Consider the following 16,638-nt stretch of genomic DNA (forward strand, 5'->3'; position numbering starts at 1 on the left):
ACAGGCAGGACGAGGCAACTTGTTCTGAGATTTTTGGCCCTGGAAGGCCTTGATCCCTGTGGTCCTGCAGAACCACTGTCTCCCTCTTTTGGAGAAAGCAGGGAGGAAATGACCTGTGTGGAGGGAATCGAGGGCTGCACCTGCATGGAGGAGCTGAGGCAAGCAGGGCAGCTTGCCTCATTGGATTTGTCATCCAAGAGGTTGGGCTGTTATTATTAATTTTGAATTTTGTCAATACCAACTGCAGGGAAATTTGTCGTCTTACTTGTAGGAACCTCACAAGACCTCTCATCTTATATTCCAGGGAGAATTGTTTCGTATTACACAAACACATAGGTGAGACTGCTGTTCTGACCTGCAGGCCTCGATGCCTTGCACAAGGGTACCAGGACACCAGCAAAGCCCTTCCCATACAAAGAGCAAGCATGTTATGTCTACAACCCAACGGCACCAGTTCCAAGTACAATTTCTACTTGGCTCTATGAGCTGAGTACACGTTCCCCCCAGCACAGAAATCCTACAAACTCCCATGAATGCTATAGTGAAAAGCAGGGCCAGCCAGGTGTGATGGATCACACCTGTAATCCCAGCAGTTTAGAAGGCCAAGGCAGGGTGGATCACTTGAGTCCAGGAGTTAGAGATCAACCTGGGCAACATGGCAAAACTTCAACTCTTAAAAAAATCAAAACAACCACAACAACAACAAAAACAAGAACAGAAATTAGCCGGCTGTGGTGACTCATGCCTGTGCTACTCCAGAGGCTCAGACAGGAGGATTGCTTGAATCAAGATGCCACCAGATACAATGAGACTCGGTCTCAGGGAAAAAGACAAACATAAAGAAGAGGCTGTGTAAGAGGTGACTCTAGGGACAGGGGAAAAACACTAAGGTTTTCAAGTGGTGTTAAAAGCCAATAGGCCTTGGGGACCATTCAGCAATCTACAAAGCAGGGAAGCCTAGATCCCTGAGCTCTGCCTGCCAAGTACCACTGCAGCTAATATGAGAGACCTCCCCCACAGGGACTGAAATTTGCCTTCCGAGGAAACAAGTGACTGCAGACATCTGTCCCAGGACAGTAGACAAGAAAACAAGGTCTCACAAAAACAAAAACAGCTGACCACACCATACAATCACTGAGACCCAGCCTGCAACTATAGGCAAAACAAACAAACAAACAAAGGAACAAAAAAATGCTGTCTATTATTCATACCATGAAGGACCAGAGGAAATTTTGAATGCAGTCCCCTACTACTGTTGCAGGAATCAGGATAACGAAGAGACCAATGGGTGGAACACGAGGATTTTATTGCGTGCACTCAGGCCCAGCAGATTAAAATCCAAAGGCTGAGCCCTGATCAAAGACAAGGCTTGACTTTTATACACTCTTCTGAAAGAGGGTTGGCTAGTTTGAATGGCACAGCGGGAATTTGATGGCGTAAAACTCGTAGGGTAAGCAAGAGGGCTTACAAAAGCAGAACGAAGGCAGCTAATCAAACTGTGACAGGTCTTGCAACTTAAGCGTAGCTGGTGACCTTGCAGCTGCACTGAAGGGAAATCAGGAACTTAACGAAACTGGAATAATGAGAAATGGTAAGGGGGAAAGAGAAGGTAGTAAAGGCATTTGTTGTTTTTTTCTCTTATCCTTGCTGGGGCGGACTGTGTTGAGAGAGTATCTGGAACTCATTCCTCAGGGCTCTGGCTTTTCCCACAGTGTCATCAAGGATCTGCTAGGGCTCTATCTACTGCTGGCCTTGGAGTCTGTTAAGTGCAAGAAAACCTGTCTCTTCCTTTTAACTTCTGATTCATTACTACAAGTTATGCAGCAGAGCTTCCCACATTAGGGGAAATAACAGAAAACAGCGTATCAGGAGTGCAATGGATGAGCCGCAGCGTTAGGATGAACCACTTTGGTGACCATAAAGCATTTGCCCTGCCAAGTAAGTGTGAGTGCCCGAACCTCCGCTCCTCCACAGCTCCATATGCCTCACCCTTTACACACACAATCACTTGCCCCAAGCACCGCACCATCCAATGCTCAACCCTCCTAGCCCTAACACACAGCTAGGACCCTCACGTCCAACCAGCGGTCCTGGACTTGCTCCTACAGCATGGGAAATCCTTCCTGAGGGAGCAGCAGCCCCTATGCTGCCTCATCTACATAGAAACGCCCTATTGTTTTGGTATCTTTGTCGGTTATGTCACCGACAGTGCCTTTCCCAGTCCCCTTCTGCTCTTCCGCCCCACCCTCCTCCACTCAGCCTACCAACCCATGCCGGAACCGGCAGGGGAAGTGATGTCTGCCTGTCCCTCCTTTCTGTCCCGCTCTTGTCCTTTGGGGAGGTGTGCCAAGACCCCGCATCTAGTCTCCCCCAAAGAAGTGACTACTTAACCTGTGTCCTGCAGAGGACACTCCTGGTGGTCAGCTGGAAGCCTGTGCACCCATCTTCAAATAATGGCTTTTAATTTGCAGACTAGAACATTTAGGATTACAAAGAAAATCAGTTCCTTTCCAACCTAGTTATCTTTGTGAAGTAGCATTCCATTTAAAATTGGAAGCCCTTCAGCAACAGAGAGAAATCATATCTATGAAACTATAGAGGCTGCTCAGATGACTGCAAACCAGTCATCCTTATTGGTTTTACCAATAGTAGTGTTATAAAGAAAGTTGTTCAGTTTTATGAGTCTTGTAGGTTTGCTTTGTTGTTTTTCAAATACAATATTGTACAAAAAGGAAGCAGAATGTGGTTGCTGTCTCAATGTAATGCCTCTCTGGGCCTGAGAATTTGAAAAGGCTCACACTCCTCATAAAAGTCCTCTTCTTTCCTTATTCTCCCTTTAGATAAAAAGTCTTTCTTGAAAGCCTTGTCGATCAAAAGTTGTGTCCCTCCTTGCCAGAAAGGCTCATTCCCAGATAGTCCTGTCCCACATTGGGGGCAGGGGAGGAAAGGAGCCCTCTCACTAAGGAATTTTTAACGGTGCCCAAAAGCTGCATTGGCGTGGCATCACAGAATGGGGGCGGGGGGAAGAGAGACAGAGAGAGAGAAGGGGCGATCTCGGCCAATCCTATAGTTGCTGTCACTTGCTGAATCATCTCTAGTCTTCAAAGTACAATGAATTTACTTTCTCAAAAGAAGTAAAACAATGAGAAATACAAAACATTAATAATTTGAATAGTAGAAATACAATGCACAGAGGAATGATAGTCACAAAGAGAATCTGTATCCTGGAACAGTAGGGGAACCTATTTCATTAGGCAGCCAACTGAAAACATCAGGGAAAACATCAAATCCCATTTCTTCTTTAGTGATTTCTTGTAGCCAAGTGATTTCTTTTCTGATTTCTTCTAGAGAAGGTTCTACGGCATGGGAAATATTTATGTATATGCAACAAAAAGTATTTGCCACCACACATACATCCTCCCTGCTCAGCTAAATATATCATCTAAAGTGATGTGATTATCTACTACAACCTTAGCCAGTGAATAAATAGCTTTTGCTGAGCTGCAAAAGAGGCCGCAGTTCCATCAGCAATGTTTTTCTTTCTTTTTCTGTTTCTTTCAGAGACAGTGTCTGGCTTTGTGGCCCAGGCTACAGTGCAGTGGCGCCATCATAGCTCACTGCAGCCTCGAATTCCTGGGCTTAAGAGATCCTCCCGCCTCAGCCGCCAAGTCACTGGGATTACAGGCCAGAGCCAACATGCCTGGTTTTCATCAGCAGTGTTCCCTGTGGCTACAGAAAGATTTGTAATCCTGGGAGGAAATGCTTGAAGCAAAAGTGTTCTTCCCCAAAAAATGCAAGGAGCTATCTTCTTGATAGCCAGGCACATAATTCTCAGGTTTTGCCCCACAGAATCTCTATCTAAAATAGAGAAATGGTCATGCCTCGTGAAAAGTTTGAGGGAACTCGCCCAATGTTGGGTTTCTTCAGATATATATATATATATATGTATGTATCCAAATATCCTAAAAGACACGTCCCTCCATCATTCCATGTTGTTAGACATTTATAGGACCATGGATGGTGATCTCCTCCAGACAAAAATAAATGCTGGTGCAGGTAAGTGTACTATAATTTGAGTACAGCTTTTGGCATTTTAAACCATGAGTCAGACATGTTAGAGCAAGAGGGCAGGTTGATAGCAAGAGGGAATATTTTTCTTTTAGTTTTCCAAAGCAAAGTGATGTTTGCCACTGTCATTTCAGAGTGAGGTGACAATTTGTTGTTGTTGTTTGGTTTTGTGGGGTTTTTTTGTTTGTTTGTTTGTTTGTTTTTGAGACAAGGTCTCACTGTCGCCCAGGCTGGAATGCAGTTACATAATCAGGGTTTACTTCTGCCTTGACCTCACGAATTCAAGCAAACCTCCTTACTAATCCTCATGAATAGCTGGGACTACAGGTGCATGACACTATACCCTGGGGTGTGAACTGGGATTTTATGTTTTCAGTTGGCTCCCTAACGGAATAGCTTTCTTTGCTATTCTGGAGTACAGATTATCTTCATGAGTATCATTCTCATGTGCATTATATTTCTACTACCCTGCTAAATTTTTTTTTTTTTCTTTTTGAGATGGAGTCTTGCTCTGTCGCCCAGGCTGTATTGCACTGGCAAGATCTCAGCTCACTGCAACCTCCGCCTCCCGGGTTCAAGCAATTCTTTTGCTTCAGCCTCCTGAGTAGCCACCTGGCTAATTTTTGTATGTTTAGTAGAGACAGGGTTTCACCATGTTGGCAGGCTGGTGTTGAACTCCTGACCTCAAATGATCCACCAGCCTCGGCCTCCCAAAGTGCTGTGATTACAGGCACGAGATAGTATGCCTGGCTCTCAAGCCATTCTAAGTAAGCAAAGACAGATTTGTCTGGCTTTTTAGTACATTGCTGAATTATTCTCCAATCTATATTTTTAGGAATGGCCTAGGGAATGGCAACATGGAGATATTTGGCTACAATGTGAAACTTTCATGTTCTGTTTCAGTCTCTTTTTGAAAATCCTTCCAGTTTGCCTTTTGCAACCAGTTAGTGGCCTTGCCTTTCTCGCCAGCATGTGAATTAATTGATAAAGGTCAGAATATTTGGGTTCAAATGTTTCAACAGTGCTGAGATCAGCTCGGTCGGGGAGACCCTAACCCAGCAGCGCTAGAGGAATTAAAGACACACACGCAGAAATATAGAAGTGTGAAGTGGGGAATCAGGGGTCTCACAGCCTTCAGAGCTGAGAGCCCCGAACAGATATTTACTCACATATTTATTAACAGCACACCAGTCATTAGCATTGTTTCTATAGATATTAAATTAACTAAAAGTATCCCTTATGGGAATCGAAGGGATGGCTGGAATTAAATGAATAGTTTGGCTAGTTAACTGCAGCAGGAACATGCCCTTAAGACACAGTTCACTCATGCTAATTGTTTGTGGCTTAAGATTGCCTTTAAGTGATTTTCCACCCTGGGTGGGCCACGTGTTCCTTGCCCTCATTCCCGTAAACTCACAACCCTCCAACTTGGGCGTTAGGGCCATTAAGAACATGTTATAGTGCTGCAGAGATTTTGCTTATGGACAGTTTTGGGGCCAGTTTATCACCAGATTTTGGGAGGCTTGCTCCCAACTCAACAGTTAAGTCAAATTTTCTGCCAAACCCTATAGGATCTTGGAGCCTGCTTTAGAAACAGTGAAATGTATTTAAATTTAGATCAGGGAAGTCCTTTATAATATTCTTAATTCACATTTTGGTGAAGCGGTATACACAATGGTAGGCTCCCCTCTTCCTGTGGGTTTGGGTTTTACCTTGAAAGGGGCTGTCAGAACGGAAGTTTCAGGGAAGGGACCAGAGCCCTGGGGACTTTCCTCAGGTGATGGTGATGGAAGAAGAGGCAAGGCAGGACAGGAAGGCTCAGGTAAGAAAGACTATGCAGGCGCAGGGGCAGGAGGAGAAGGAACAGTTGGAGGCGAAAGAGACAAAGCCTCCTCAATATTTCTCAAATCAGAAAACGTGTCAGTTTACCTCCTTCAGCTTACTTCCTCAGTGGAGGCAATTTTCTCAGTTCTTTCAGAAATGTTAGAAATTTAGAAACTTTTAGGTCTCATTGGAAGTCTGCCATTTAATTTGTCTGCTTTTAAAACCAAATTTCTGGGTTTGTTTTGTTTTGTTTTTGTTTTTGAGTCATAGTCTCACTCTGTCGCCCAGACTGGAGTACAGTGGTGTGATCTTGGCTCACTGCAACCTCTGCCTCCCGGGTTCAAGTAATTCTTCTGCCTCAGCCTTCTGAGTAGCTGGGATTACAGGAGCCTGCCACCATGCCCAGCTAACTTTTGTATTTTTAGTAGAGACAGGGCTTCACTATGTTGGCCAGGCTGGTCTCAAACTCCTGACCTCGGGCTCCCAAAGTGCTGGGATTACAGGCGTGAGCCACCGCGCCCAGCCTAACCAAGATTATTAAACCATTCTAATTTGTCAGAAGAGTCACACTGATGTTTAAAAAATAATGTAATGGGCTGGGTGCGGTGGCTCCCGCCTGTAATCCCAGCACTTTGGGAAGCCATAGCAGGTGGATCACGAGGTCAGGAGTTCGAGACCAGCCTGACCAACATGGTGAAACCCCGTGTCTACTAAAAATACAAAAATTAGCCAGTGCGTGGTGGTGTGCACCTGTAATCCCAGCTACTCAGGAGGCTGAGGCAGGAGAATCACTTGAACCCAGGAGGCAGAGGTTGCAATGAGCCAAGATTGCACCACTGCACTCCAGCCTAGGCGAAAGAGTGAGGCTCCATCTCAAAAAATAAAAAATAAAAAATAAATAAATAAATAAATAAATAAATAATGTAATGAACCTTTTCATCTCTTTATATATTAAATATTTACATTATTTAAATTGTTCAAAAGCATCAAAGATTCCTCTCTGCTATCAACTTCATTTCATTTATTTTGTTGTACCAAACTATCAAGACCATTCATTTAATCTACAGCTAAATCTAGTATTTTTTCATGTTAGAAATTCAACAAAAAATTTTTCCCTAATGAAACCTCACATTTCAAGCATAAGTAGGCTGGGCGAGGTGGCTCACACCTGTAATCCCAGCACTTTGGGAGGCCGAGACAGGTGCATCACTTGAGGTCAGGAGTTTGAGACCAGCCTGGCAAACATGGTGAAACCCAAATCTACTAAAACTATAAAAATTAGCTGGGCGTGTTGGCGTTCGCCCATAATCCCAGCTACTCTGGAGGCTGAGGCAGGGAAATAGCTTCAACCTGGAAGGCGGAGCTTGCAGTGAGCTGAGATCCCACCACTGCACTCCAGCCTGGGCTACAGAGCAAGACTCTGTCTCAAAGTAAATAAATAAATAAGCATAAGTAGTAAAAAAAATAAAATGAAATAAAAAATAAGGCACAGGGTCTTGCTCTGTTATCCAGGCTAGAGTGCAGCGGTGCAATCATAGCTGACCAGCTTGGAACTTCCGGACTCAGGAGATCCTCCTGGTTCAGCTTGCCTTGTATATTTTTAGAGATGGGGTCTTGCCCTGTTGCCCAGGTTGGTCTCCAACTGCTGGCCTAAAGCAATCCTTCTGCCTCAGCCTGTTGAGTTGCTGGGAGTACAGGCACAAGACATGCAGCCTAGCATTGTAGTAAAACAATTTTCAAGAAATTCTTAATTTTCTTTCTTTCTTTTTTCTTTTTTTTTTTTGAGTTGGGAGTCTCAATCTGTCACCCAGGCTGGAGGGCAGTGGTGCAATCAGGCAGTTCACTGCAGCCTGCCTCAGCCTCTCTAGTAGCTGAGATTACAGTCATGCATTATCATGCCTGGCCAACTTTAAAATATTAACTAATACTTAAAAATTTGTAGAGACAGGGGTTTCACTACATTGCCCAGGCTGGTCTCCAACTCCTAACCTCAATTGATCCTCCCTCCTCAGCCTTCTAAAGTGCTGGGATTGCAGATATGAGCCACCATACCTGGCTTAATATTCTTATTTTAATTTTATATTAGTGATTATTATTGTTCCTAAGATAATTGGGGCAGTGACTCCTTTAAAATTTCAGAGACCTAATTTGTCTATTCACTTCACTGAAAGAGTATGCCAATTGGTTTCATGAGAAAATATCCTATATTTATAAAGCAGAAAAATTCCTTCCACCAAACTAAGGGGCATTCTAAAGAAACGAATTGTACTAAGTAACATCACTTAAGGTGAAAACAGAGGCAATGGTATCTATTAACAATGTTCATCAGTGAAGGAAACAAACTGAAAATATTAACATCATTAGATCCTTGGAGGGCCTTCGTCGCTGAAAATCTGAGTGATTTTGTGACACCCTTTTGAGTCTGGCAGGACATTCTCTTTCCAGGGCATAGAACAGTGGGTGAATAACTTCTTTTCATTCATTTTCATTAATCGCTGAATTTCCTTAACGTTCTGGAGATTACTACGTTTGATTTGTATAGCTGTGAAAAGTGCTCATATTGCTGATTCCATTGCTTATATGTGATCATATAAATCTTTTCTCTCCTTTCTGTAGTGTGGTTCAAACTTAATCCTTAAAGGACATGTGTTTGAATTTTTCAGCTGGTTAGAAACCCGAATATACCAATCAAAGAAAACTGCTCCTTACATGCTACAGATTTAGTTTTCCTCCTGGACTAAGATGTCTTTTAGATATAGCAAATTTGTTAAAGCCAAGAGCTCCTATGGAATGAAGTTGGGTGGGAGGGGGGACATTGAGTAGTAAGATCACTCTTGTAATAGTGATGCCACTCTTGCAGATATTGACAACTACTGGGCCCATAAAATTTTTACCAAACTTTGGAAAGACAAGATATGAACAACTTATCATTGCTGCAGTCTCAAATATCAGGAAATACCATTATTCTCAGGACAATAATTAGACAATAAAAGAGACTCACAGAGCAGATTAGCTGTCATGTATCACCAAACAGGGACTGGATCCTTGTCAACACCACCCATCAGAGATTGTCCCCAGAAATTCACTTCATAACATCAAAACCAAAAACCCACACTGATGGCAAAAAATAATGATGCAATAATGAGAGAGAGAGAGAGAGAGAGAGAGAGACCTGTCCTATAGCCATACTTAGTGGGGAAAAGCCAAAGAGCTCAATTTCTGCTCCTGATACTTAATAGAACATAGGGAACATAAGCCAATAGCTCAGTGGGTCCAGATCTGCACTAAGTGCCTGTTGGATGCAGGATTCTACTGTCTCCAATAATATGTCTCAGATGGGCTAGATTGTTTTGTTTTGTTTTGTTTTGAGACAGAATCTCACTCTGTCACCCAGCCTGGGGTGCAATGGCACAATCTCGGCTCACTGCAACCTCCGCCTCCTGTGTTCAAGAGATTCTCCTGCCTCAGCCTCCTGAGTAGTTGGAATTACAGACACACATCACCAAGCCTGGCTTTTTTTTTTTTTTTTTTTTTTTTTGTATTTTTAGTAGAGACGGAGTTTCACCATGTTGGTCAAGCTGGTCTCGAACTCCTGACCTCAGTTGATCAGAAGTAGGTGAGGTCAGAAAACATACCCTGGGAGAGGCTGGCACAATGCCCAGAACCGCCATCGCTAGGCCTGGGGTTTTCTTCTGTAGTGGATACTAGTATTCATGTGGTGCAGGGACAAAACCAATTAGATACTTCTGGGAGTTAAAAAGAGATGAATTTACAGTGCCATTTGAGAAAGGGTATTAAGAAATTTGCCAGGGTACTGACTCGTGTCAGGTGCAAACCTCAGGTTGAGAGAGAGCTAAGTATTTTCTGTCCATGAAGGTGATCAGCGGGGGCCTGAAGAAAGAGGGACGGGGAAGGACGCTGGCGCCAGAAATAGGAAAGGGCTGCTTGGGGGTGGGAAGGATGGGTAGGGGTGCTACCTTGAAAGTTCCCTGATACTGGATGTAGAATATGCAAGCGAGACATCAAACAAGAAGATGTCGTTTAAATAAAGACTGAAGAAAAACTAGATATGTAAACGGCAAGAAATAGTGAGGAAACTGGACCCGGCTCCTCATAAAACTTCCCGCCTTATATTTCAGGGAGGATCGCAGCGCATTTCGGTCAAGAAAGGTGAGACTGCGGTTCTGACCTGCGGGCCTCGATGAATATGCGTTAGGGCTCCTGGGCGCCGGGAGAGCCGTTCGCTTACACAAAGTAAGCGTGTTATGTCTACAACCAAACGGAGACACTAAGAGTCCCAAAGACCGTGCTTTCTTCCCAAAGAACAGCGCCGGTCTGCGTAGTTTGTACCTGGCTCTATGAGGTGAGAACACATTCCCCACTAGCACAGAAATCCTACAAACTCCTGAGGGGGCTGCGGTTAGAAGCGGAGGCTGTGTAAAAGGAGACTGGAGGCTAGGGAAAAACACGAAGATTTTCACACAGCGTGAGAGCGCAAGAGACTGGAAACCATGGACCAACGCAGCCCCACGTGGAGCTGTGCAGCATTGGTGTTCGCGGTAGCTAGGTTGTGGTAAGCCTAATGCTTCTTTGTTTTCCTTCGCCAGAGAGACGACACGTTTCTTCCTACCCCGGGTTCAGTACTATAATGGTAACACCAACAACCAATACAAAAAACAGTAGGAAAAAAATGTAACCCTCAGCTGACAGTCTGTTGTTTAAACTAGAAAGAGCCAGGGGAATGCGCGAACGCAGACCCCCACTACCACAAATTATGCAGTCGAGTTTCCCACATTTGTGAAACGCAGGGTCAGCACATCCGAGGCGTAATGGATACCTCGCCCTGGGAAACCACCTCGTGATCATGGTATCTCCCCTGCCAGGTAAGTATGATTCCCACCTTCCGCCCCGCCACAGCCTCATATGCCTCACCCTTTACACACACGGTCACTTGCCCCGCGCACTCTCGAGTCCTTCTAGCCCTGACAGACAACTGGGACTCTCAGGTCCGACCAGCGGTCCTGAAGCCGCTCCTACAGCACGGGAACTCCTTCGTGGCAAAGCAGCAGGTGGGGAAGCAGCAGCCCCTGCGCTGCCTCATCTACATAGAAGTCGCCCTCTCCGTGATGTCACTGACAGTGCCCTTCCCAATCCACCCTCTGCTTTTCTGCTACTCAGCAGACCAACCCGCTGCAGAGCCCACAAGGGGAAGTGACGTCTATCATCTCCCTTTTTTCCTCCCGCCTCCGCATCTGTTCTCTTCCCAAAGAAGCTGATATTTAGCCTGTGTTGCGAGGCAACCTTTGGGCGGTCAGATGGAGTCTGGAACCCTTCTTTAAATAATGGCTTTTAATTCGCAGACTAGAACGTTTAGGATTACAAAAGAAACCGGTTCTCTTCACATCCTTAACCTTGTGATGTAGCATTCCGCTTGAAACTGGAAGTGGTTCAATGTCAGAGAGAAACCATACTTATGAAAGTAAAGAGGCTGCTCAGATGACTGTAAACCAGCCTTCCTTACTGGTTTTATCACTGGTAATGTTATAAAGACATAAAGACAGTTGTCCAGTTTCATGAATCTTGTAGTTTTTTTATTTGTTTGTTTTAGACACAGAATTTATTTCTGGACGCATTCTGCAGGCTGGAGGTCCCGGCTGGCACAGGGCTCACACCCTGGGTTTTGCAAACATCTCCCAGCCCTCCGGCCGGCCCATCTTGACCAGGGAGGCCGCTATGCCCAAGTACACTCAGGCGACAGTGCCGATCCCGTAATTGTGCGTGCGTGCCCCCAGAGTCAGGCCTCTGGCGCAGCCACCTAGGAAGTAGTTCAGGGGGTCGTCGGGCTTCTGGCGGACCTGGGCGCTGATGCAGGATGTGAGGCCAAACACTGCCCCGACAGCAGCTGCAGTGAACGTGTATTGTCCGACCTTAGCCACTCCTTCAAGGAAAGTGCCCGGAGGATTGAGCCTGACTCTGTAGGCAGCGGCGGTCAGGCCAGCGACGCTGGCAATGCTGGTGGTGGTGTAGGCTTTACGGTGGCTATCGGTGCCATCGGGGATATCCCAGTACTGACGAAGAACCTTCGGAGCCATAGCCTGCAACCCTGATCCCTTTTTTTTTTTTTTTTTAATGTTGTTGTTACTGTTTTTCCAAATTCAGTACTGTAGAAAAATATGCTGCCCCTGAAGAGATGATTGGACACTCTCAAGCCTGGTGTTGGACTTTGTCATCTCTTGCACAGCCATCTCCAGACCTTAGTGCTTACCTCATGTTAGTTTTTTATATTCTGCAAAGACAAAACCAAAATAATCCAAATCTGACACAAATACCTGGGATCCATTTGTCTGGATCATCTTTTCTTATATTGGATTATAAAGCAAGAAACACTGTGAAGTAAGCAAAGTTGGCATGCCCAAGTCAAAGACCATTTGAATATTTCCAAGTAGATTTGAGACAGGAATAATACAGGGTGGTCACAGGATAACAAATTCTAGGCAGCAGGTTTACCTGACTTGAGGCTATGGGCTGATAAGACACTGAAAAACCAGGGTGTGGACCAAGTTGTCTAAGACTGACTGGACCCAATGTGGTGCTTGACTTGATGGAGGTTTTACCTAGGCCCTCATTATATGCTCATTAACATACTAAATCACACACCCACCAGTGCCATGACAGTTCTGAGACCAGTATTTGATGTAAAAATGGATGGCACCACAGTTCCGAGACATCTCCACCTTTACCCAGGAATTGTCATGAATATTCCACTCCTTGGTTAAAGAAACCCATCAAGATGAAAGTCAGTGGATGGAAAATTACTAAGAGGAACTTGATTAGCTACCAAAGGTGGTTGGGAGGACTCTTGCTAAACTAGGCTCAACGGTATTCTTTTCTAAAACTGGACTTGGCAGGCCAAGAACTAATAGAGAAAAGGGCTCAGAGGAAACGGTCTAACGTTTGGTCAAAGGTGGAGTCCTTGTCAACTCTACATTGAAGCTTCTGCAAATAAACGAAGACCAATGGAATGGAAAAACGCAAAGGCTATTTATTCTGAGCTTGCTATAGCACAGAGTCAGCCACTGTTACTTGTGTTTTGGCAGAAACTTGAAGGCAGGCAGAAGGGTGGGAAAGCTTTTTAAAAAGAAAGGCTTCAGGTATGCTCATTGGAGGCTGTCAGCATGGTGAAGATGTAGATAAAGAAAATCAAAATATTTTACCCCAGAATATGTGTCTTTGGCATATTTTAAGATGGCTGTCAGAGAGCCAGCAAACAAGTAACTCTGCAAAACTGTCTTTTGTAGGGGAAATTTATACCTGCAGAGAATCTGCATTAATCCAGCCTTCCCTTGTCAGGATTGAGAGATAAAAATAAGCCCTAGGCCCTACAACCAACTGAACGGACTCCCTTGAAAGCTGTTTCTGGCTGTGACAGGATAGGAGGTCAGACATACCCACTTAAAACTCCTCCCTCACTAACCACCGTTATGAGGCAGGAGAACAGCAGAGGGAACTGGAAGTTGGATAAAAGGCAGAATTAGTAAAAGCAGAAACAGAAGCAAGGTGATGGGGCGGGAGAGCAAGAAGCAAGATAAAAAGCAGAAGTTGAGCAGCCAAAACAAAAAGTAAGATTAAAAAAACAAGCAAGTGCAGGTGCAGCCGCTCACACCTGTAATCCCAGCAGTTTGGGAGGCCAAGGTGGGTGGATGGTCTGAGTTCAAGAATTGGAGACCAGCCTGACCAACATGATGAAACCCCTTCTCTACTAAAAATACAAAAAATTAGCTGGGCATGGTTGTGCATTCCTGTACTCCCAGCTACTCAGGAGGCTGAGACAGGAGAATTGCTTGAACCTGGGAGGCAGAGGTTGCAGTAAGCCAAGATCGTGCCACTGCACTCCAGACTGGCCAACAGAGCAAGACCCTGTCTTTAAAAAACAAAAACAAAAAAAGTCAAGCAAGGACCCCATGGCCAGCAAGATCCAAACCAGTAAAGGGGCAGCTCCTCAGAGATAGGCATGTGGATTAGAGAGAAAAAGTATCCTTAACATGACTTCATATGATAATCAGCTCATTAAAGCTGATGCATATGGACTGCATATCATGCATGTACTTAAAATTATGGGATGGAGGCAACATGCAAGCACACAAGGGCCAAAGTAACTAAGCAACTCGCCTATCAATCAAAAGGCAAACACTGGCTAGAGATTAGGCATCCTTGCCTGGGCGCAGTGACTCACACCTGTAATTCCAGGACTTTGGGAGGCTGAGGCGGGTGGATCATGAGATCAGGAGATCAAGACCATCCTGGCTAACATGGTGAAACCCCGTCTGTACTAAAAATACAAAAAAATTAGCCAGGCGTGGCAGCGTGTGCCTGTAGTCTCAGTTGCTGGGGAGGCTGAGGCAGGAGAATGGCGAGAACCTGGGAGGCGGAGCATGCAGTGAGCCGAGATCGCGCCACTGCACTCCAGCCTGGGTGTCAGAGCAACGCTCCGTCTCAAAAAAAAAAAAAAAAAACCAAAGTACACCAAACTAATACTGATCTTATCTCCCAGTAAAGAGTTTAATTGACACAGGCCAGCCACAACCTGGCAGAGGGTGCGGTGGGAACCACAGAGTCACGGCGCAGCTGCCTGCGCTTTGCTGGTTCCTCGCAAATTGAATAAACGCCCCCTGAAGCTTCTCTTCAAGTCACAGGGAAAGGGAAGGTGGCTGCCGACCTGGCGGGAGAAGCCGCGTCGAGAGAAGCTGGCCCTGCCAGACTAGAACGTTTAGGATTGCAAAGAAAACCGGTTGCTTTCAAACCTGTTTGTCTTTGTAATGTAGCATTCCACTTAAAGTTGAAAGCCCTTCAATGTCAGAGAGAAACCATATCTATGAAACCAGAGAGGCTGTTCAGATGGGTACAAACGAGCCATCCTTACTGGTTTTACCACTAGAAGTGTTACAAAGACAGTTGTCCAATTTCATGAATCTTGAAGGGTGTTTGTTGTTGTTGTTGTTTCAAATGCGGTGTAATACAAAAATATGTGGCCCCTGCAGAGATGATTGGGCACTCTCAAGCATGGTGATGGACTTTGTCATCTCTTCCATGGCCATCTCAGAACCTTAGTGCTTACCTCATATTACTGTTTTATATGCTCCAAAGACCAAATAATCCTAATTAGACCAAAAAAAAAAATATATCTAGGGTATGTCTTATTTGAGACACTTAACAAATGACTGGATCATCTTCCTTGTATGTAACCCAGAAAACACTGTGAAGTACAGCAAAATTGGAAAGCTCAAGTCAAACACCATTGAACATGTACAAGTAGATTCTATTCTGTTGCTCAAATCATAAAACATGAAATGGAGGGGTCTCCTTTGGAGACCATAAAGTCTGTGACATGGTGGCCAGTTAGGTCACTGGAAAACATGGCAAAATATTGAAAATGAGGGATTAGGTGAGAGGGTAGCAACTGAATACTAAATGCTTGATCCAGATGCCATTCCCTGGATACTGACAGGGAGACCTATTGTCCAGGTAATATTGGAAAAATACTTTCTATAGTGTAAACCACAAATAAAATTCTAAGCCCCTCAACTATTTGAATGCATGCCTCCTCTCAGCCAAGGTCATTCCAAAGTTAACCTGAAAAACTAGTTCAGACCATGATGGGAAGTAGGGGTGAGATATGCCTCGTTATACCCTCCTTCCATTGGAATTCAGGCACAACTGACCAGCACATCTGACCAGGCCCAACAGGCATTACAACAGAAATCTTAACACTTTTTGTAGCAATAAGACACCAAATTCCAGCCTGACTCTAGTGTAGCATTACATGACAGATAGCAGGCCCTGAAAGAAATAAAAATATTTTACCCTAAAATATATTTTTTATCATATTTTGAAATGTCCCTACAAAGTTGTCTCTTGTGGGAAAGTCTACATGCTATAGGGAATCCCTTTCCAGGTTTTTTCCCTAATCCAGGCACCTTTTAAAGTCTGATAAGAAACATTTACAATCAATTCTCTCTGAAGCCTGCTACCTGGAGGCTTCATCTGCATAATACGAACAACCCCTTAACAGGAGACTCCCTTCTGTGGATTCCAGGTCTTTAGATAAACTCTTTCAACCAATTGCTAACCAAAGTATCAGAAAATAATGGCTGGTAACTATTTAATTATGCATACATATTAGTAGAATTTTGGAGGTGGGCACAGTGGCTCATGCCTGTAATCCCAGCACTCCCTCACAAGGCTGGCAGATTGCCTGAGGCCAAGAGTTTGAGGCCAGCCTGAGAAACATGGTGAGACCCTATCTCTACCAAAAAAAAAAAATTAGCCAGGCATAGTGGTGAGCACCTGTGGTCCCAGCTACTCAGGAGGCTGAGGTGGGAGGACTACTTGAGCCTGGGAAGTGAAGGTTGCAGTGACCCAAGCTTGCAACACTGCACTTCATTCAGCCTGGGTGACAGAGGAATGGGCCTTCACTAGACACTGAACCTGCTGGCAACTTGATCTTGGGCTGCCCATCCTCCATAACTGTGAACAATAAATTTTTGTTGTTTATAAGTTACTTCTCTGGCATTTTGTTACAGCAGCACAACTGGATTAAGACATCAACCTGGCCGGGTGCGGTGGCTCAAGCCTGTAATCCCAGCACTTTGGGAGGCCGAGACGGGCGGATCACGAGGTTAGGAGATCGAGACCATCCTGGCTACACGCAGGAAACCCCCGCCTCTCTACTAAAAAAATACAAAACTT

At 44.8% G+C, this 16,638-nt stretch overlaps 1 non-coding gene and 2 pseudogenes across 2 annotated transcripts; all 3 read right to left on the reverse strand.

The window, feature by feature from the left end:
• Positions 1 to 1,799: 1,799 nt before the first annotated feature.
• LOC116271859 lies at positions 1,800 to 1,946 on the reverse strand (annotated as a pseudogene).
• An 8,680-nt stretch (positions 1,947 to 10,626) lies between these two features.
• Positions 10,627 to 10,783, reverse strand: LOC116271822. Its single transcript, XR_004180589.1, has one exon. It is a non-coding gene; the product is annotated as a U1 spliceosomal RNA (small nuclear RNA).
• Positions 10,784 to 11,498: 715 nt separating this feature from the next.
• On the reverse strand, positions 11,499 to 13,499 carry LOC101026729 (annotated as a pseudogene). The gene has a single exon (XR_652960.4). The product of XR_652960.4 is annotated as an NADH dehydrogenase [ubiquinone] 1 alpha subcomplex subunit 11 pseudogene (transcript).
• Positions 13,500 to 16,638: the final 3,139 nt, after the last annotated feature.

This window comes from Papio anubis, chromosome 1, assembly GCF_008728515.1.
Source record: "Papio anubis isolate 15944 chromosome 1, Panubis1.0, whole genome shotgun sequence".
Taxonomy (NCBI): Eukaryota; Metazoa; Chordata; class Mammalia; order Primates; family Cercopithecidae; genus Papio; species Papio anubis.